Genomic DNA, 23,733 nt, shown 5'->3' on the forward strand with positions numbered 1-23,733 from the left:
TTGGTACCTCCCTAAATTGTGAAGACAAGATTAACTCTCCTTTGCCCACTTTTGGATTGAAACAACAAAAGCTTGAACTAGATGGAGAGTTCACAAATCACTTACTACAATGGGTGTAGATTCACAAGAAACTTGTGAATTCTTTGATAAGAGTTTACACCTTCAGAGGAGGAGAGGTATGGATTCCAATCTAGTGAATCCTATGATCAGAGTTGACACCTTCAGAGGCCTTTAAAAAGAGCTCACCCCTGCAGAAGGTGAGAACTAGTTCCCACAAACACTGCCCCCTGGGTAGTGATAGCATCATAAAAGCCACGAATCCCTTTGACTTGAGGGCTTATAGAAACAGTCTCCTGAAAGCTTCTAGGAAGCTTCGCTGCAAACTACAGCTTGGATTGTGGGCTTGGAGCTTGGCTTCAACTTGGACTCTGACTCCTGGACTACTTTGTGGGATGAGTGAAAGGTTGACTCCTTTCCTATTTTCTGGAGACACTAGCTTCCATCTTGGAGGAGGCCATGTGGTTACTCACTACAGGCCTTCCTGGTTGAGAGCTAATTAATCTCTGCCTGGATTAAGATAGATAATCTCTCTAACCTCTTCACATTTCTCCACTTTATTGCTTCCTCTCCATTTTGTAAATATTTGTAAATACAGTTCTGACTCAGGATATAATAAATATTGGCAACCAAATAATTTCACAAAATTATTATCAAAACATTAAATTTAACCCTTACAGATGTAATACTACTATAACATAAGAAATGATGAGCAGGCTAGTGTTTTTAAAAAAAACATGGAAAGACCTGCATGAAATTATGAAAAGTAAAATAAGGAGAACCAAGAGAACATTATATGCAAGTATAGAACTAATATTTGAAGAATTTCTTGTGAATGTTTACCTCCAAAGAAAAAACTGATAAATAGAACATGAGAGACATAGTTAATATATACATTTATTCTTTTGTCAAGTGATGCCTTCTCTGGTAAAAGAACGGGATGGGTTTAAATCAGATCCTCCCCCACTGTAATGTGCTTAATAAAAATACTTCTGGATGTAAGAAAACATTGACTGAAGAAATCAAGTCTGACAAAGTCAAGAGATCTTCCCATGAAATGAATATACCCTCTTCTCTCTGATAGCGCCACTACCCTAGTTCAGGCCCTCATCTTCTCACACCTGGACTATTGCTATAGCCTACTGGTTGGTCTCTGTTTGCTTAGCTGGTCTCCTCTCCACTCCAGTTCATCTTCTACTCAGTCACCAAAGTGATTTTTCTAAAACACAGATCTAACCATGGCATCCCCTTCTTCATTCAGTAAACTCCAGTGACTCTATTACCTCCACAATCAAATATAGAATCCTCTGTTTTGGATTTAAAGCCCCTCATATACTATTCATAAATACATTACACATATCCTTCAATATTACTTATACCTTATATTCCATACTAGCCTCCTGGCTGTTCCTCTAACAAGACACTCTTGAAATTCTGATATTATCTGTTTGATCCTGAGTAATTCACAGAACTTCATTTAGTTTTTGTCTCCTCATCAATAAAATAAGGATACTAATAAACTTTCTTCATAGGGATGATATGAGCTTCAAATAAGAAAATATGCATAAAGTGTTCTCCAAAACTTAAAGTTCTATAAAAATGCTATCTCTAATTATTTCATGGGACAATTAGTTGGTGCAATGAAAAGAGCACTGGGCTTGGAATCAGGGAGACACATCTTCATGAATTGAAATTCAGCCTCAGAAACCTACTTATTAGCTGTGGGACCCTGGGCAAATTACTTAACCATGTTTGCCTCAGTTTCCTTATTTGTAAAATGAACTGGAGAATTAAATGGCAGACCACTCTAGTATTGTTGCCAAGAAAACCCCAAATGAGGTCACAAAGAGTTGGACATAACTAATATGACCAAATAACAACCACTAATTATTTAGTATCCATAAGTTGAGAAAATCCATGGTGACCGTAACTACAAATACACTTAAATTGATTTTATATTTTATTAATACTTTATATGTGTATGATATATTTATTCATTTTATAGAAGGTGTAAAAATGGAATTGCTTTGAAGTAAAAATAAAGGTTCTTTCCCTTCACTGACTGAGATGGTGTATCAGTGCAGTTTAACAGGGAATATCTAAGGAAGATCTGACAGACAGAGAGAGAGTGGACACCTGAATTGGGTTAGCATCTACTCTCCTTTCAAACCACCCCTCCCAGGGGAATGGCTGCCAATTTGCACAGTGAAGTCTTGAGGTTCCCTGAGGGAGGGGGATAATGTGAAGTTGATGACTAGGTTCCCCTAAAATCTAACCTAGGATAACTTCAGTCTTCTTCTGGGCACAGAGTGGATTAGGAGACAAGCCTTGAAGAGGGCTTGCCTCAGGGAAGGCAGATTTGAATGCCTCCCTGCTGAATTTGTTCAGATGCCTCCTCAGTTCAAAGGCAATAGGCTAGACTAAATCTGGCTGTGGTCAACAAAAGTTTAATGTAGGGGTTCAGGATAAATAAGGAGGAGGAAAGTGGGGTTTGGTTTCCCTGGTGTATTCCTATGTGATATTGTCACCTGAGCCACATATTTTCACAAATCTCAGGCTTCTTTGCCCCATCCCCCAACTAGTAACCCCATAGTTATTATGATGTATCTGATTGGCCTATATAACCAATGCAGAGCCTGAGAGATGGGCTCTCTTTTCAGTGAGCCAAGAGCCCTCTTTGGGGTTTGAGATATCTTCTTCTCAGTCAATAGGTTTTTGGAGATGTCTGATTGAAGAATGATCTCTAGGAAACTTGAATAGGAAGTACAGGATACTCTCAGGTAGCTTCAGTGAACTCCTCAGCCCAAAACTGGCTCCTCTCAGGTCAAGGATTCAGATCCGAAGCCCCTAGAATTGTCCTGTTCTTCCTCAGTTCAGTTTCATTTCCCAGAATCCTTTGCTCTCCAACTGAAGTTCTCCTTCCCTCAGCCCTCATGCCAAAGTTCCAAAAAATCTCCTTCCATCCTTACAAAGGCATATTTACTTATGCATTATGAGTCATCCTGTATCTACTCTTGCAGCTAAATGGCAATCAAAATGCAATGTATGGTATACCTGTGACTTCTTAAGCTATTTACAATTACTCTAAAACTCCCTAGGGGCCACTTCCTTTGATTCAATGATGTTTTTGTTTTTCATTTTTGTTTTTATTTTTAATAACCTCTACCTTCTGTCTTAGAATTTATATTAATTATTGGTTCCAAGGCAGAAGAATGGTGATGATTAGGCAACTGGAGTTGAATGACTTGACCAGGATCACACAGCTAGGAAGTGTCTGAGGTCAAATTTGAACACAGGACCTCCTGTTTCCATGGCTAGCTCTCTAGCAACCTAGCTGTCCCTAGACATATATTTTTTTAAAAAAACTTTACCTTCTATATTGAATCAATACTGTATATTGGTTCCAAGGCAGAAGAGTGATAAGGACTAGGCAATTGGAGTTAAAAAGACTTGCCCAGGGTCACATATCTAGGAATTGTCTAAGCCTAGATTTGAAACCAGGACCCCCTGTCTCTAGATCTGGCTTTCTGTCCACTGAGAAACTTAGTTGCCCCATAGCTTTCATATAGTTCAAAAATTGCATTATTAGATGATTGTCAAATAAGATCCATTGTATAATTCATCTTTAATCCCATTGGTCATAACTAATATGTCAGACACAGCAACATAAACTCTGATACAGTTGACCTATCAGTCTCTGAGTGTCATTTAGGATCTTGAAAAATTCTTAGGAACACAAAATAAACTTAATGTCTTGAAAAATTCAAGTCAGTTCAGGAGATTGAACAGTTGTGTCTAGGTGACAAAATTTCTCCTGTATCTCTCGTGTTGCAAGGATTGCATTAAGAATTTTTATTTCGGGGGCAGCTGGGTGGCTCAGTGGATTGAGAGCCAGGCCTGGAGATGGGAGGTCCTAGGTTCAAATCTGGCCTCAGACACTTCCCAGCTGTGTGACCCTGGGCAAGTCACTTGACCCCCATTGCCTAGCCCTTACCACTCTTCTGCCTTGGAGCCAATACACAGTATTGACTCCAAGATGGAAGGTAAGGGTTTAAAAAAAAAAAGAATTTTTATTTCATTGGCATAAGATACTCTCAGTAAGTTAGCTACCTCTGCCAGGGAGAAGCCTATCTCTGATATGCAATGGTTTTGCCACTTATAATCTATACAGAAATTGCCTGCGATTGTAAGGGAAATTAAGCAACTTGTCCATGGTCATATAGCCTGGATGAATTAAAGGTGTCACTTGAACTAGATCTTCCTGACTACAAAAGTTGCTTTCCATATACTATGAAATGATGCCTCACACTCTATAATATTGTGATTCTAGGCTAGGTTAAGGAGGAAATACAGAAATATTCTTCCTGTAAGAGATGAGAAGCTTCATTGATAAGAAATACAAGGAGTTAGCATAATATAGTAATGTAAAAATTAAAATTAAATCTCAATAGTAAAAATATTATATTTTAAGAGATATATTAATGATCATTAGAAATCAAGGAATAAAGAAGATACAAAATAAAGACCATGTGCCCACCCATGGCTGATCAGCCAGTTCAAACACCCGCCTGACCACCACCAAGGTTATTTCTGTATTCATCATGGTATAATCACACTGCAAGTTTAAGGAACACCCTCAGTTCCATCAATAGGATTAAATGAGATAAGATTTCATAAAGTGCTTTGCAAATGTAAAAGAATCACATAAGTGCTGGTGATGATGATGATGATGATGATGATGATGATGATGATGATGATGATGATGATGATGATGTCAATGATAATAATGATGGTGGTAATTTGACCTAGCCTGTCCATCGAGCTATGTGAGCAATGTAGATCTGGAAGTAAAAAGTTCAGCTAAGCTACTTTCTACTTCATCCCAAGTTCTAGTTTATCACACCTGCCAGCCATTTCCATTAGGTCAATTCTGATACATCTGGTCATCTATCCAAAGACTATTCCAAAAATTAACTTGTAGGACCAGTATTACTTTTGTTAGTATGCTAGTTATTTTAAAAGGGTCATATGAGATGAAGGAACAAATATACTGTGCTGTAACTATCTAATTCTCCCTTTACAAATATTATTTTATCTTTGAATTATTTCTTGTCTCTTATCAAAGGACTAAAAAGGTCATTGTGTTCATTTGTTCTTCCAAATATACATAAGAAATTTTTATAACTTTCCTTTTTGGCAAAAGAATCTGCTTCTCAATTGGCGAGATTTAACCAGATCTTTTTTCCTAAGTATCTACACAAACATAAGGGCACAGATTATGCAATGCTGAGAAAATTGATACCCTGAACAAACAAAGATAAAAAAGATGAATGTTCAGGACAAAGTTTTTTGTTTGCTTGCTTTCTCTAGTCGCTTCATATTTTTTTTAAAAAGTAGAACTTTTCTCATTAACTATGAAATTTAAAAAGAAATTGGATAACATTCGAAATTATAATCCAATTCTTAATTTTCCTATTAAAATTTCAATTTTATTAAACCAAAAAAATACCAGATTTTTGCTCTCAGAAGTACCATCTACAGCCACCAGGTATATGTAACATGTGTATATTTTATATATACTGTACATATATATATATAATACTTACTATATAATGTATATTTAATGTCTAATATATTGTGTATGACATATATTTAAAATATGTTACATATGTGAGTGTACCCCTCTTTTATATCATAAACTATAATGTTAATAATTATTACTTATACTTAATATATAATACTTAATATAAATAATACTTAATTCATATCTGTATATATGGTTAGAACAGGAGGAGAGAATACTAATCTTAAGAGAAAGCTTTATTATTTGGTAGATCCACATAGCAGAGGCTAGGATTAAATCTGACCAACTAGTCTTAATCTTATGCTTTGGTTTTTTATTTGAGAATATTAAGCCCCAGAACGGTAAGGAATTTGCCCAAGGTCACACACTTAACATTTGATAAAACTGGAATGAATGTGAACAGAGGTTTTTTCATGTCAAATCCAGGGTGCTTTGCATTATACAACAGCAGCCCCCAGTTGATAACATATAAATTATGATTGAACAGGGAAATAAGACTTAAGTCCTACAAACAACATATAGCTTACTATTTTTATAAAATGAGATACTTCATAAATTTAGAAGGAACTTTGTAACTCAAAAGGGAATAATTTAAAACAAAATCCAGTGTACTGTATATTAAATACTTCTGTAAATGCTTAAAATGTTTTAAAAAATGATGGGAGGAATAAAGCAAGTTGGGGGCTTTTGTATATGTTCTATTTACTTACATCAAAGAGAATTCTATAAAATAGCAATATTTAATATGATGAAAATAATATTTTGTCATCCCTGGGTTGTTATGCTAAATGATGAAAATACAGAACCAGGCTTTGCTTCTTTCATTGATGACTCTCCTGAGTACTGAAACTATCCATAACTAAGACTACTTTAGGCTTGTTGGTTTAGTTTTTAAGATGATTATAACACAGTCACTAACAGTCTGTTTATAGCTTTCCAGGGGAAAATGTAATTCCCAGGCTCCTCTGACACCTCTTTTAAGATTTTGTATTGCAAGAGTGGCCTAATTTAAACTAATTATTCCCTTCTATGCTTTTTATCAATATGCAACATTCTAGAAGGGGAAAAGAAAAAAGAAAAGAATAATTTACTTACATACAAAAATGATGATATCAAAGCCACTAGACTAATGTCAAAAGAAGAGAAATAGGCAAGATAATAATTTTTTTTTACCAGAATGACACAAAATACAACTGCCTCATTGTGTAACAATGAAACATTTCTCCATTCCTTCTATTCTACCCTAGACATTTTGGTTCCTGAACTAGCCCAGTTCTTTTTTTACTTAATTATAATGATTTCTCTTCTGACTTCTATGTCATTTATTGACCATCAACAATAATGAAATAGTTGAGATCTCATCATTGTTTTAAGGACTATAGACATTTGAAATGTTTCAAAACATTTTCCACTTACCAATGTTCAATTTTTGGTCAGATTTTCCAGGTCATAGAATCACAAAGTCATAGATTTGGAAGGTATGTCTTAAGCCACTGATTTAACTTTCTTCATTCTTCAGAAAGCAGATAAGAAGCAATAGTCAGCCTGTAGTGGCAAAGGATGAATATGCTCTCAAACATTGGTCATCTCATAGGAATTTTCTGTTACTGAAAACTATAGCTGCAGAAAACTTGATTTTTTTCATCTTTATAAAGAATTTATAAATTTATAAATTTATAAATTTAAAAATTGGAATGTTGGAGTAATATATGAACCACTGTCAAGAGATCATTAATTCTTATCCAAGATGATGTGAGACTTTATGATGATTTGAAGGGTTAATTGATCACTAAAGTTCAGCTATATTACTAGAAGTTAACTCCATTTTAAAGATGCAAGGAAGCATTATAGCCAATGATAGGCCCAAAATGATAATAATAATAATAATAATGAAGATTACTACAGTGGCATTTCCTTGATAGGCTGGTCTGGGGAGAGACATGGAAATCCATGAAAGAGAAAAAGCCCTTCAAAATTCCCTTGGGAAATATACTATTGATACTTTTATTACTCTGCTATTTCATTCAATACTTTGCTTTGAACTGATTTTTGAAAAGGGGAGCAGCTTAATATCCATGTAAATGGGTAGAAAAGGGGAAGAAAGAGCATCACAGAGACAAGTTAAAAAGCTATAGAAATATCTGAAGTGACTGTTTTTCTCTAGTGTAATCAATATGTATCTTGTTTCACAGCACGATGAACAGGAAAATATATATTATATGTACAACCTATGTCACATCACCTGCCTTCTTGGGTGAAAGATGTGAGGAAGGGGGAAAAATGAGACATAGACTTTTGTAAATAGTTAGTGGGAATTTATTTTTCTTGGATATTCATATTTATCATAATTTATTAGATTTATTACATATGTATGAGAGAATGTGTGTATTATATTATTGTCTCACATTGCATTATGTAATATATTTTAAAAATACAAAATACAAAAAATACCCCTCAGTTCTCTGTCTCTTCTACAAAGATAGTAGCAAAGTGGTGACTCCAAGAAGAATGAGCCAAGAAACAGTATTTAACACATCAATAAACTTTCATCTGACTTTAAGCACTATAAATGTGAAATCTTTGTCCAATGCCCTAGAAGTGGACATGCTGCTGGAAGACCTGAATCACAACAACCTTGACCTTGTTTCTCTAAGTGAAACCAAAAGAAAGGAAGTTATAGGTAAAAAGAAGACTAAATAATTGCATCTCAAGTACCAGAGAAAATGAAAGAATGAGGAAGGGATGGGAACAAGGGTACAATATAGAGCCCTGGACTTAAAATTTAGGTATATCTCACAGCAACTGTTTTCCTAAAATGGATTGTCATGATCTCTTGTAGAAAGGTATAAAGTTGATTATCTGGTATAGTTTTTATTTTCTATTACCACAAAAGCAAAGCTTGAACACAAGAGACCCATAAATATAGGATTAACAAAAATTTAAAATATGAAAATATAACTTATCGCTTCTATTTTACTTTAATAAGAGGCTGATACTTATACCTATTTTACCTTCATCTTAAGCCTATACTGTCACATTAAGTCAATTAATAGACATTGCTTCTGGTAAATATGGAAATGACTTGGGAATATCCTCCACATGTTTTTGAATAGGTTTGTAGATTTGGAAAATGACTTCAGCGGCATCAGCTAAGGAACCCAAATCCTAGAGGTAACCTACAGATTCCTAAAATCCATCTCTCATGATTGTCGTTCTGTCACCTCTAGCCAGGGAATGAAATGCATAACATAAAAGTCGAACAGAAACTTGAGGTCTAAATAGACACCGATTCATCTAGTCTCAAGGCTATGTATGAGTAAGTGTCATAACTGGGAAGATGGGAAATCCCTATCCTCTCTGTTGGGAAGCCTAAGGGAAAAATTCAAAGCACTGAGCTGTAAGTTCAGAGGAGAAGAAAAGAGTGAAAATAGAAATTAGGTCTTTCTTTAAAGAGTGGAAAGAGTTTGCTGTTCAGTGACCAATTTTTTTTTTAATGTAGTTCCAACAAACAACTGTAATGGGAAAAGAGAGAATATATGGGCATTAACCAGAAGCTTCTTGAGTTTTATCAAGGAATCCATTAGAAAATGGCAGGACAAATGTGTCACCAGAAGGGGACTGGCACTAGGGATGGCATATACATCACCTAAACGGGTCCATCTGTAGGCACACCACCCAAAAGAGATGACCACTCTTAAAGGAAAGGTAGCAATGGGAGGGATGAGGATAAGGGAATATCTATTTCCCAACATAGAAACAATGATTTCTTTAATTACCACATAGAGTGTTCATGCCGATCAGTGTTTATAGACATTCTTGGCAGAGGTTGTGGGGAGGTAAATGGAAAAGGAAAAGGTAAGCTATTGAAACCTTCTGTGACTCTAGGCTGCCTTAATAGTCACTTTCTAGTCCTGAAGAATATATTCCAAAACACAATTATATTTCACTGGGTATATGTATGAAGAGACATTTTGATTATAGGCATAAATAGGATCAAGAAGGGTTTGGATTAAATACACACACAAATAGATATAGATAGATATAGATCCTTACTGGTATATGGTTGGTATTGTGTTAAGTAATTAGATATGACTGAAATGTTGCATATATGGACACACACTTTCTGAAATCTAAATTGGACAGGAAATCCCCACTCAAATTCTCAACACTTTGTTCCTGCCCCAATCAAGAAAAGGGCATACTTGTAGACCTCTGACTCCTTCTGGCAATAATTATATACTGCTGGGGCCAAGGCCACCCACACCCAGGTGTTTTCTCTCTGCCCTAGGCTCAAACTCCCTTCATTGCCTGCTAGTGATGCTGCCTTGAGCTACCTGACCCTTTGGACTCAGATCTTTCTTCCTTTGAACTTTGAGGCGTACCCAATTCTGCAAGCTGTTATTTGATTCCCTAGATATAACTCAGTTTCCTGCTCTAACTTTTAATACCTGATTCTTTCAGTGTAACCAGACTTCCTGATCTTTTGACCCACATATGTTCTGACCTCAAATATATGACTAATTCTACAAACTGCCTTGAATTCCCTAGAATATAATCCCTGATAGGATTCATTAAATCCTTCTTTTGTCTCTATCTGCCCCTCTGGATGACATATGTAAGGGCATATATCAGAGGCATTCTTTTATTATTGTTATTTTATTTTTATCCTATTCTCACTGATGAATTAGAAAAACCAAAACAAGAATCCCTGTATATCAGTCTCCCTAACAATATAATACTGACAACAAGATTTATGGGAATATAATGATACCTAATATGATAATGATATCATTCTAGAGAATAAAGGGATGAGAGACCCAGTGACATAGTAGATTAAGACCTTTTTGAAGTCAGGAAAACTGGAATTCAAAACCTATCTCTGAAACATAATAGATATGTGTGTGATCTAGGTCAAGTCACTTAATCTCTCAGTGTCTCCAATCCAGTTCCTTAAAAGTTTAAATTGCAAAACAGTTCCTATGAACTAAAAATGATTGAAGTTTACCAATTTCTGTTGTAGGTCAAATTAAATCATTATTTTCTTTAGTATTTAATTACTTTAATGCAAAGATAGGAATAGGAAAGATCAGTGAAAATATGCTAGAAAATAAGATTTAGAAGAAAGGAATGAGAGATGTCAAAAAATTGTAAACCACTCAAAAGTATCACATTTATATATAATGAATACTTTCTTTTTAAAAAATATAAAACTCGACTTTGTGAGCAAAGTAACATCACAAAAAATGAAATTTATTACATTTTAATAGATAAGAAAAATACTCCTTACAATAAGGAAGTCACCATCAATTTATTAGATAAAGTTAAAACTAATAAAAGTCTTTAATAAATAATAAAATAAAAAGTAAATTATTGATAGAGAAAATGAGAAGTGGATGAAGGAAAGGATATAGATCCTATTATAAAAATTTTATGTGGTAGTTTAACTGATATAAATCAATTGCCATAAAAAGCCTAAAATTCGTTAGTAAATACTTGATTTAGTTTCCTAATAGAGTTTTATGACATATAGGGACAATGTTGCTTTAGAATATAAATATATTTTTGAAAGTTTAAAGATCAGGATGATAGAAAATGATGAGCAACACCTCATAAAACCACAAGAAGTGAAAGGTGAAAAAATGATTAAAGAAAGTTTGGCAAGAGATACAACTTATCCCATGGCAATATAAAGATAAAAGTAAAAGAAAAATAGATGAAAGATGAGAGCTACAAGGATTTCTATAACAATTTTTTTTTCCATAAAGAGCAATGGTTCCAACATATCTGGACTCTAAAAACAGTCGTTCAATTAATATTCATTCATTAAGTGTTTAACACGTGCCAGGCAATGCGCTAAGCAAAATGGAAAAAAAAAATTCTTTTTAAAAGGGGCAGGGGGGTGGGAGTGGTGAGAGACATTATCAAGCCAGATATCCTTATAGGGGCAATGAAAAAGACACTGGAGGAAACAGATGGAAAATCAGAGGCATTGAGGAAATCCAAGTTAGAAGGAAATCAAAATTTTGTGGCTATTATAAGATCAATTTTTAAGATATATGAAAGAGGAAAAAAATACCAAAGACAAAGTATGTATATTGTGCTTGGGAGGCAGGGGTATTGAGCTGTACCTCAGATATCATTATGATGCCCAAAGTTTAAATGGAGTATATCAAAAAAGTACCTATCTATGTGTCTATTTTCCTTTCTGTTTAAATGTGTGTGTATGTAATCTAAATGTGTATTAAGGGTACTTTGATTAAGTAGTACAGAGAAACTGATGGGCTTTGATAAGTGACATTCCACAGTAGAGCACACTTACCCATACACAATTAGCCAAAATATATTGAGGATTCAAGATGTCACTGTGTTTATTGTTGTTATTTCCCACAAAATGTCAAGTATAATATGGAAATAATCAATTTCCACATTACTTTTCTAGTCGAGGACTAAACTTAATTTTTTAAAAACTATTTAGAGAAATCATTATTACTGTTTGTATGGAAAAATCTTCACTTCCAAAAAGCAATTATGTGATTGTGGTCATGGAAAAATTGTTTGTAATATTCTGCCTTTATATTGTATCTGAGCTGAGTATTGTGATACTTAAGAGCAATGCCGATTTTTAATTTCTTAAAATATAGATCAAATATTAAATTTTAAAAATCTTTATCCAAGGCTTAGAGGTGTTATTGAAAGACAAGCATACAATGTCACTAATGGAAGAACTATGAATTACTTTAAAACAATGAGAAAACAATTTGACATTATAAAAATATCTGTATACTACAGATACCCTTTGACACAGTGGTATCTCTAATTGAAAAATTATCTTTCTAGCAAGTTTCTGTGATAAAGGTATAGTATCAAAGACATATGCAATAACTCATATGGATATGTAAGAATACCGCCCATCTAATAGAAAAGTGGTCAAAAGCTATAAATAGGAAGTTTTCAAAAGAAGATATACAAATTATCAAACTATTAATCACTATATGAAAGATATGAATATACATGTAAATATATGCATATGTATATATATTGTACATGTATATATAGAGAGAAATTTGAATTAAATTAATTTTTTTTTATTCTCCTTTTTTTCTGCAAATCATATTCTTCTATATTTCTCTGTATTTCCTTTTCCCCCTCTATAACACTTTCAGTTCCTAATGTCTCCTGACCCATCCAACAGAAATTTCCCTTACTACCAAGGATTCTCTAAGCAAAATGAATCAGCATATTTCCCAACAGCAGATAGCCCCTTGCACACCTATCATCTACCACCTCTCTGCCACGAGGAGAGAAGCATTCTTCACCAAAGGGTTACTGAAAGAGTTAGATTTCATTTTGGTATTATTTCCCTCATACTATCATAGACACCCCATAAATTATTATATGAGTACTTTTCTTCACTTGTGTGTTGTGTGTATATGTGTGTGTTGGTGTCTGTGTGTATTATATATATTTAGAATTTATCATGACATAGGGTATAAGTCTAATTTCTAGGAAACTAGTTTCTTTTTTCTCAGGATTTGTATATAATATGCATTCCTTACCCTAATAAATTTTAGAGGGCTTTCTCCAAGAATAAACAGAAAGAAAGTCAATCAATCAGCATTGATTGATTTCAAATATATGCTAGTGACTGTGGTAAGTAATGGGCAAAAACAAAAACAAAGAATGAAACAATCCTTCCACTCAGTTTCTAATAAAATAGATAATAAATAAGTATATGAATATAAAGGGACTAGATATCAAAAGAATTAATGTAAAGATATACTAAATAAAAGATAGTTTGAGAGGAGGACATTTGTGAGAAAGGTCTAATGTGGATGGAAAACCTTGATCTACCTCTTAAAGGAAGACATGTTTTAAATAATATGGGTGAGGGGGAAAGTGTATTTTGAGAATAGGAGATAAACAGAGAAATGACTGATTTAGCCAGGTCACATTAACATATTTCTAAACTAAACTCATTGTTTGTAAGAGCATATAAAGTCTTTTCTGTTATTCATATGAAAATGAGATTCACAGGATGTTTATTCTCTCCTTTCTCAGTGCTTCTCTAATTTGATATATAATGATATCCCTACCCTTCCTCTTCCTTTCCTCGCCCATGTATCCTTCTTTTTCTTCCCTTCCCTTCCCTTTCCATTAAATGAAAGTATATCATCCAAAAGCAATAGGGTTCTCTTGAAAATTTTGTATCTTCTTTCTCTATTAGAATATAAATAACATAATCATATAGCTATTCCTAAAGATCAAATGTCTTTAGTTTTCTACACTTCTCTTTATTCCTGTTTCCATTGCAACATTTCTTCTCAGTTCTTGACTTTTTATTAGGACTTCTTGGACATCTTCTATTTCATTAAAAATTCATTTGCCCCTGAAAGAAAATTTTTACAGATGATTTTTTTTAGTTGTAAACTTTTACATTTTGCCTTTTGGCATTTCATATTCCAAATCCTCTTCTCTATCAGTGATAGCTTCCAAGTCTGTGTCATACTTAACTGTGATTCCTTAGTATTTAAATTCATTCTTTTTTGGATGCCTGAAGTATTTTATTTTGTTGTTGTTTTTCCCCTTTGGACAGGAAATTGTGAGATTTGACTATGACATTCCAGAGTATTTTATTTTTTTAGTTTCTTTTTGGAGGTGACTAATTGTTCACTTCATTTCAACTTTTCTCTCTGGTTCTAAGAAATCTGAGCAATTTTCTTTTATAATTTCAAGCAAAGTAATATCTAAAATTTTATGAGCAGAGAAGGGAAATAATTTTCAGATAGTTTGATGATTCATAGGTTGTTTCTCTTTGATTTGTTTTCCAGCTCATTGTTTTTAACAGTAGCTTCCTTACTTTTTTCATACTTTTTTTTCATACTGGGCTTTGTAAAAATATATATATTTCTTGTTATCTCATGGGATCATGGCCCTCTGTTCAGACCATTATAATTTTCAGGGTATTTGCTTCTTGGATAATGTTTATACCCATCTTTTCTAAGCTATTAATTTTCTTTTTCATTCTTCCCTCCCAAACTGTCATTTCCTTTAATATCACATTTTGTGTAATTTGTTTCATTTCTTCCAGGTACTTTTTTAGTGTTTTTGACCAAGCCATTCTTTTCTCTGAGGTACTATATAGACTTGGTCAATAACTTTTTATTCACACTTAGTCTCCTGGTGGCTCAACTTAGATTTGAGGTTTACCTCTTTCTCTGTTCTCTCCTTTTTCCACAGTCACCTCAAACTTAGAGTTTGTTCCATCCTTTACAATGACTCTATAAGACTTGGTCAAATAGTGTTGACTAACCATTACTACAGGGGTTTCATCATGGTTCCTGGGGAGCCTAGGTGCAGATTTGAGTTTTGTTTTGTTTTTCATTTTGTATGTCAAACCAGGCTACTTTGACTCTGTGTTGAACCAGGATAGTCTGGAAGCTGGGTCAAGTCCTCTGACCTTTTTTTGTTCTGCAGTGGCTTGGGCTTTTTGTAGTCTTACACTTGGCAATGGTCTAACCCTATCTCCATGTTGAGGTCAGAGTATGGGTTACCTGGTCTTGTTCATTGGTATAGTAGTTACCCTTCTTTAGGTGTTCTTTGGTTTAGGGATTCCTTGCTTTTTACCTTCCTGGTTTGTCTCTACTCAGAGCTTTAGAAGTGTTCTGGCAGAGTGTTTTTGTTTTGTATATTTTGTCTTTTGGGGTATGGGTTGGGTTTTTTTGGGGGGAAGTTCTGGAGCAGATGGAGGAGTTACTAGCTAGTGCTTTTTGGCTTAATTTATTATTACTCTTTATGATGTATTTTTAGATCCTTCCTGGCATATTTGTGAGGATCTAGGACCCTCTAGTACTAAGTTGTCATATTTCCATAATTCCAAGATTGATAAATGGCATGAATGTGAACAGGCAGTTCTCAAGGAAATAAATCCAGGCTATAACTATAAAAAAAATTTACTCAAGTCACTACTAATTAAAGAAATGCAAATTAAAACTATTCCAAAATTCCACCTTAAATCCATGATATTGTCAAAGGTGATAAAAAATGATAAATTTCAAAGGGGTTGTGGGAAAACAAGTGTATTGATGTACTATTGGTTGACTTATGATTGGGTACAAATATTACATTGGGAAGGCATTTGGAATTATACACAAACAAAAACCACTAAATAGGGCATTCTCTGTTTAGTATATACCAACATTAGAGATCAAAGAAAGAGGAAAAGGTCCTTTATGTACAAAATATTTAGAGTAGCTCCTTTGGTGATGGAAAAGAAAACCCTGGAAACTAAGATACTCCATAAACTGAAGAATGGTTAAATAAATTGCTGCATAAGAATGTGGTAGAATACTACTATGCCATAAGAAATGAGGAAATGGGTTAACTGAAAAACACCCCATTCTAAGAAGGGGTGATTGATGTTGTAAACTTCTGGAGAAGCTGAAACAGGGGAAATGTAGAGGCATTAGTAAGGAGAAGTCATTTTCAAAGACTGGGGGGATAGGGAAGAGTGTTAGGGAAAATGTCAAGGAGGTTTTTTAAATGAAAAGGAGAGAAGGAGGAGCTCAGATAGTCAACTATTATCACAACAAAGTAAAGAAAGAAGTGCTCAGCCCTGAGAAGAGGAGGAAAATGTGTTGTTGGAGAAGAGAAAATTTTAGAAAAGTTGCCATTGGGGGTATCAATTAAGGATGAATAAAAGGATTGCTGTGCTATAGTGAGGACCCAGTTAAAGTTGGATAATATGAACTTATACTACACTCAGTTGGCAGGGTTTCTCCAAACTCTATTGAGCAGCATGTGAATAAGAGTAGAGGAGGCAGATGATGGACTGGATTAAGGACCAGAGACTGGCAAGGGATGAGAAACAAAGGACAAGAAGGAGGGAATAGATTCCATATTAACATCCTTTGAGGAGCATTAATACAAAACATGGCTAATGTGGCATTTCTTTTATTATCACACAATGCTATTGACAGACTGATAACCTACATTCACATGCACAGACACAGATTTCTGAAGAAAAGAGGGGGAAAGCACTTACGATGTTTTCATATGTTTATATATTATAATAGCAATCACAACCTCAGTTTGGGGTTTTTCTTAGGAAGTAATAAGTAGCTAGGGTTAACTGCTCAAAGTACAGTTGAAGGCCATCAATTCTTTCCAGCAACAAATTAATCCCCAGGAAAGCTCCTGTGCCTTGATGGTTATTGTTCAATCCTTTACAGATTATTTTCAGGGTATTTTGACTACTTTTCGCACTCTCCCCCGCCAACACTTACAGCCAGTCAGAAGACATCTGCATTTAGAAAAGCTTCTATTCCCACATCAACAACCACCTTTACCTACTATGAAAAAATGTGAACTGATTTTCACTCTTTTTATAAAGCCAGATACTTTTGAAATAGCCATTTTAATTGCATTTCAGCTTTTCTCTTTTCTGAAGAAAGGAAAGGAGGCAGAAGCAGAGGGCAAGGAAGGGAGGGAGAGCAAAGATGGTAAAGGTACCAAATCCAGTCTCTTGAATTCTTTCCTATTCTCAGTAGTCGCCCAGGTTACAGGCATGAAAGCCATGGGATTGCCTGTGAATGACTAAAAGGGCCAAATAGAATGTATGCACAGTGAGGGGCATTGAGTACAATACAAGAAACCTCCCCTAGGGGGAAAAATAACACTCAATCAACTACCCCAGCCAATCATAAACCCACAGGGTAACCCTTCTAAGTCATTGAGGAACCTAAAAATTTGAGCTGGATTCAGCAAAGAAATAACAACTATAATTACTCACTTCCCAAAACATGGGACATTCAATGGGTTCCTGTCCCATTTTAGCATTTTTTTAAATAGCAAATGCTAAATTGTATGTTTGGAAAACTAAAGGTAGGGAGGGGTGTGTGTGTGTGTGTGTGTGTGTGTGTTTTGACTCTGAAATTTGAGGTCACTCTATGCTCTTGAGATATCAGCACTTAAGTTCTGAATCAAGCACCTATTTTTAAAGCTATTTAAATTATTTAATCATCCTAAACTCCATAAATTAACCAAATTCGATCAGCATTAGATGCCATTATTAATGCTAACTTTTAAAAGTCAGGAATACATTAATAGCTTTTGCCAAATGTCCATTTCATACTTTAGAAAAAACTTAAGTTTAAAGCCCATTTTTACTATTTGCATCTCTTCTAGTAAACACATTAACTTTTTTTTTCTAAAACAAAGCAAAATAAAAATATAATCTCTCCCCAAGGCCCCAAAACATTACCCTTGCCCCTTGTGTTTAACCCATGAACAAAATGGCAATTTTTATAGGAGATCTACAATTTCATATTAGTTAGGCTTCAGCCTCAAATTATCAGTATTCTTAATTCCCCAAATCAAAAGCTATATCCATATTAAAAACATGTATTAAATCGTGTTATCCTTATAACATTGTGCTGGGTTCTGGTATGTAGTCATTTACGATCAATGGCAAACAACATGGGATAATACATTTATAGATCAATGGCAAACAACATGGGATAATACATTTATACAGTACTTTATGTCTTATAAAGTACTTTTCCCACAGAAACTGTTTGAGGGGAGTTATGCAATTATTATTAATTTTTAAGTGATATGAAAACAGAGACCTAGTAAGTGCCAGAACAAGGACTCAAATTTAAGCCTTTTGATTCCAAGTCCATTCCATTTCCATTTTACAGCACCATCTTCACAGGTAGATTCAGAAAACTAAGGATAAGCAAAATGAATCAGCAAAACCATATAAATATTTATTTCTGTTCCAAGGACCCCAAACCCAACAATGCATCCCCCTGATGACATTAAGGAGAAGAAAAAATATCTGTAGACTGCTTTTCAGCAGAGGAAGGGATTGTTCCTTCTACCTCTTCCTTCTCTTCACCTTCCCCCTCCCTATACTTTGTGTTTCTTTCTTGAGGAGTGTTTTGTTTTCTTTTGGTTTTGAGGCGGGTCTCCTTATCTTGGCCAGTCTGGTAGTGAAGCAATAACTTGAGAGCTGATCCCAATACTGATTAGCATGGGAGCTTCAATCTGCTTCGTTTGCCCTAGATCTAGACCTTCTTTAGACAGACTGGTGCCTCTCCACTACCCAGGGCTCACCATATTCCAGTTGTACTTCATGGGGACATCCAATTACCTTTAGCCCTACTGAAGCTCAGAACTACCAAAGTCATCCAGTCTAAACTGTTTCAACTTCCCCCAGAAGCACGGATTATAAATCTGAACCACCTTGTCCAGTTTCTAGCACAGGCTTATGAAAGTTCAATTCAATTCAACTCAAAGTTGATAAATATTTATTAGCCACCGTTGCCTTTAGTCAAATAAAGAACTAAATGCATCTTATGGGGGTGGTAAGAGAAAGAGGTACTAACAGAGTTGAGGCAGAGAAATAGAAACTCTTTTTAATTATTTCCCAATCTCCCTGGGTTCCTATTTTTAAACAGTGGCCATATCTTAATTGTTGTCCCAAATGGCAATCAAGGAGTTGGTTAGGAATATAAGTCACTAAACCCTGACCCATTTATTTAGTGGTTCTACTTAGGGAAAGTCTTAGTCTGAACATGTTATTTTAGTATTTCTGTTTAATAAAGAACTTAAATTTTGGTTCAGTTAAGTTCCTTTCAAATTAAAAAAAAATATGCAAGATCTGAATCCCTGGGTGAGAGATAGAAAGGAGATTTATTGTCTTCTGCTTGTTTAGTTGTTTATATTCAACTGGCCTCTCCCCAAAGGTTTTCTGATAATTCCTTGTATTCAGTAAGTCCTGTTTAAACCTGCCTTGTTATTATAAAAACAGATGGACCAGAACTTCCGTAATAATTGTTGGGATGGCCAGGTATATGGTTAATTATTACATTTCCCCTGCCTTTTCAGAATTTATAAATTCTGTTTCAAGGTCAGGGTGTGGATTTCCTATACTCTTAACAGGTCACTTAACTCTAAAATATGAGGGGGCCGGTTCTGGGTTATTGTTTTTCTTAGGGGCTCTATGTTAGTTCAAAAGGTAAAACCAGCAATTCAGATTGAAAAGGATGCCAAGTAGTATGTTTATTTTTTATTTAATATTTAATGCCTTTATCCCCAGATGCATGATTGTTTTTCCTTTTGCCATGTTTATAGTATTGATGATAACTCAAAGGATATAAATGGGAACATTTTAGCCAAAGTATGGATGAGGCTGAGTGACAATTCTCAAAATTCAAAGTTCAAAATATCAGATAGAGAGCTATACATTGCTACTTCAGCCTCTGTGGAGTCTGGGAAGTGGGGTACAGAATTGAAAACAAGAATGGTCTCCATTGCCATAAGCAATTTAGAGTTATTTAATGTTTCCTAGTTTTGTTCAGTGTTCATAGAGGATGATGACATATTCACTTGTTATTTCTCTTTTTTTTTTTATATTGGTGTTCAGGAAATTCAAAAGTTCATGGTAGAGAAGGGATATCAGCACAGGCTTTTACAAATTTAATTGACTTAGACATGGCAAACTCTGAACGTCAAGGTTTCCCATTCTGTATCTCCTGAAACATAGAAAAAGAACCCCATCGCTCCCATCTCTACCTCCCACCCCTGCCCCCACCCCCCATCCTCCACCCTTCCACTGTCTCTTTAGGGAGAAGTAATAAATTGGGGTTGTGAATAAGCAGCTAATTAAATGCATTTAACCTGCACATCACCATCAGCTTTCTATTCAGTTTAACATATAATCTTTTACCTATGCAATCAAGAAGGATACCCCAGGCTGTCAACACAGCCCCACAACTGAGACCCGCTCTGTGGCTAATAAAGAAAAGATATGTAAACAAAGCACATCTCATACATTAGGGATAGAGTTAGCCAGATTGGACCTAGGACCTATACTCCTATCTACATTTTCTTCATTGTTGTCATAAGAAAGAAATATCAATGAAATAACAAGGTATAATTTCTTCTTAACTATCCCAGTCTAGCAGCATTGACTCAGATATTTGTTTTATGAACCTTAAAGAAATTCTTTTAGAATCAAAGTATATATAACTAGCCCAGAAAACAAAACTATATTTTTCTTCAAAACATATAGATTGAAATATACATTTTTTATTTTTTAAGTTCATCAAATACTTCTTAAAATTGCTATTTCTAGTAACAGACACATTTGTCAAGAAAAGCAGGCAAAATGTGATCTGCCTTAAAGATGTATTTCACATAGATCACCAGATCATCCTCCCCCTACAAGGGACTGTTGTATTAGCAGCAACATATATTAAATACAAAATCATCTGGGATTGGAGGAAAGAATGCCTATAGCAAAATGAACCTCAGTTATCCTCTTCTTCCAAAAGCTAACAATGTGGTGGTAGTTAGGGGAGGGGAGTACGGATTCATAAATATGATAAAGAATTAGAAGAATTGAGGAAGGAGGAAATATTCTGTTCCTCAAATAGGATATTACAAAAAGCTACCATGTGTTTCCTAAGTGAAAGCATTGTGATAAATGCAATAATCTAAGTTTGCTATGACGGCTTAGTGTTAAGGCCTTCTTAGAAACAGCACAGTAGAAAAAAAATTGGGGGACACTTTCATTGAAACAGCTAAGGAAGTTAAGATTTCCCAGGTCCTAGCTTTGTTACCCTGGGCAAGTCACTTAACCTGAATTTCCTAGCCCTTATCATGTTCTGCCTTAGAACCAATACTTGGTATTGATCCTAAAACAATGTAAGGGTTTTTAAAAAAATTTTTAACTTAGAAAGAAGATAAGATTTCCTATATAAGAAGTCATAACAACAATAGCTCATTACTAATATTTATGGCATATACTCCTTTTAACATTACAAGTTGCATTCGGAGAAAATAGGATGCCATAGTGAATGGAAAGGTATCGGAAAGTTAACCATTCCTACCTACCTTTTTTTTCCCCCCCAATAAAGTCAGATAGACCTTTAAACTGATCTAGAAATCTACCTTAACACGGTGACTTGAAAAGTCCAAAGATTTATTACTTTGGGGATGAGTATAATCGACTATAAATCAACATTTCTGCAGCAACTATAAAAACATCTCCTGCAGCTCCCCACCTCTAGGATAACCTCTGTCCAAGGTGGGTCTGGAGCACTTTCAATTCAAGGAGAGTCCTTGTTAAGCTATGCGGATCACCCTGGGAGTCAGGGCAGCCCCAGCACTATTTCAGACTTAGTTTGTCTTAACTTCTAGTTATTAGAACAAAGGAAACTTTGATTTGCTAAGTTGGGATTAAATGAATGCATATCATAGCAATGTTAGGACCATTTAATCGTTTTTCCATAAGAAAAGATTAAAATGCCTTAGTTATGCTAGATTAAATGCTCATTCCATAATTGCAATGGACAGTATGCTTTCAGAGTGGAAGAATTAAATTAAAAGAGAGACAACTACGGAAAATGTACTAGTGGTAGAATTAGAGAATGTTTCATCAGATCCTGATGCTTCTACAGTAATGAATCTGCCAAAAGATAATAATATTTTAGTGAAAGGTGTGATTGGATAAGTCACATTATTTATTAACTGTTACCCTAAAATATCACTTTTGTCTTATTATTAAAGAATGGTTAGAGGGCAGCAGGGATGCCTGACACAAAGCATTAAGAATGGATTGCAGCTATAGCAGACCTTGGGGTGAGTGTGTGTGCCTTACTACAAACTTCATGATGTGACTTCCCAATACCTGATGGCCAAAAGCGTTCCTGACACTGTATCCTGGGTGAATCTGAACCCACCCCCTTTATAGCTATAGCGAATTAGTGATTTCCCCTAGAGCATCACCATTCCCTCTCTTCTACCCTATGATAACCTAACTAAGAGGAGGCGCTCCATTATTCAAAAAACTTGCATTCTCAAAGAGTGATGAATAAGAGGCCATATTGGGGAGGGAACTGGAAAAAAGGAGAGTAAAAGTTTGAGACGGCTGGTAACATTTTTGAAAAAATAGTCACAGGACTGAAAGAGCTCAATGACTTTCTACTGGGAAACTCCCATTTCAGTGTCAGTTTGTTTAGCCCTATTGATGTTTCCAATGCGTGGAGGGATTTTTTAAGCTACAATGATGAAAATAGATGGCACTAAGAAAAGTAAGAATTAGTTTGCACCAAGAACAGCAGGTAAGGAGGTGCTGAGCTGACAAGACTTAACACAGTGCTTTCAGATATCTAAGTACCCAGAATTAATGCCTTCAGATGGTATTAATCTAAAGAAAACAATCAGCTCTTCTGAACACAATTATCTGTGTGTGCATGTGTGTACGTGTGTGTGTGTGTGTGTGTGTGTGTGTTAAAGAACCCCAGGATCCCATACTACCGAGCCCCAGATTAGCTTTAAATTCTAAGAAGCCCTGTTTAGTACATTCCTTACTTTCCCAAATTCCAGGAAGAGAACCCTTTGGAGGCTGGGGGATGGGAATTAATGTGTGCTTTGAAATAATTCTTCAAGCAGTTTAAAAACCTTCCCAGGAGCATTTCAGGTTGTGACCAACTTGACATTTTGAATATCAGGAAATTTGGCTTCAAGTTAACAAAACACCCAGAAGATTGGCTGAATTGTATACTCGCAGGTATCTTAGCTTCCACTTTAGACAACCTTAGATGGTGCATTAGTTATTGAAAGTCTCTGGAAAACACAAGCAAGTATTTATGAATAACTCCTTCCTTTGCTGACTTATTGGTTGCTCTCTTTTCTGCTATGATTTTGGTTACTAAATTCTGGTGTATTCTCAGTACTGTCAAATTACATTTTATTTAGTAAGGGTGTGTTTATGCAATACCACAGCAGTTGGAGGAAGAGTGAAAAATGTAATCAATCAATTGCTTTTTCCATCTACACAAACAAAAAAGCATTTTAATGTTTCCCTATCCTCCAGTAAATGAATGATGTGTTTTGTTTTGTTTTGTTTTTTAGAAAACTGGATTTAAATGAAGTAGTTGCATTGGCATCCTGTAAACACAACAGGAAACTGAAATTTATAATTTTTCCATTCTTCTTTTTATGTAAATCTACAATTTTGTTGTTGTTGTTTTTGGTTTAGATCTGTGATTTTAGGGTAGAGAATTTCCAATGAGAAAAGTTTC

This window comes from Monodelphis domestica, chromosome 8 (assembly GCF_027887165.1).
Source record: "Monodelphis domestica isolate mMonDom1 chromosome 8, mMonDom1.pri, whole genome shotgun sequence".
Classification (NCBI taxonomy): domain Eukaryota; kingdom Metazoa; phylum Chordata; class Mammalia; order Didelphimorphia; family Didelphidae; genus Monodelphis; species Monodelphis domestica.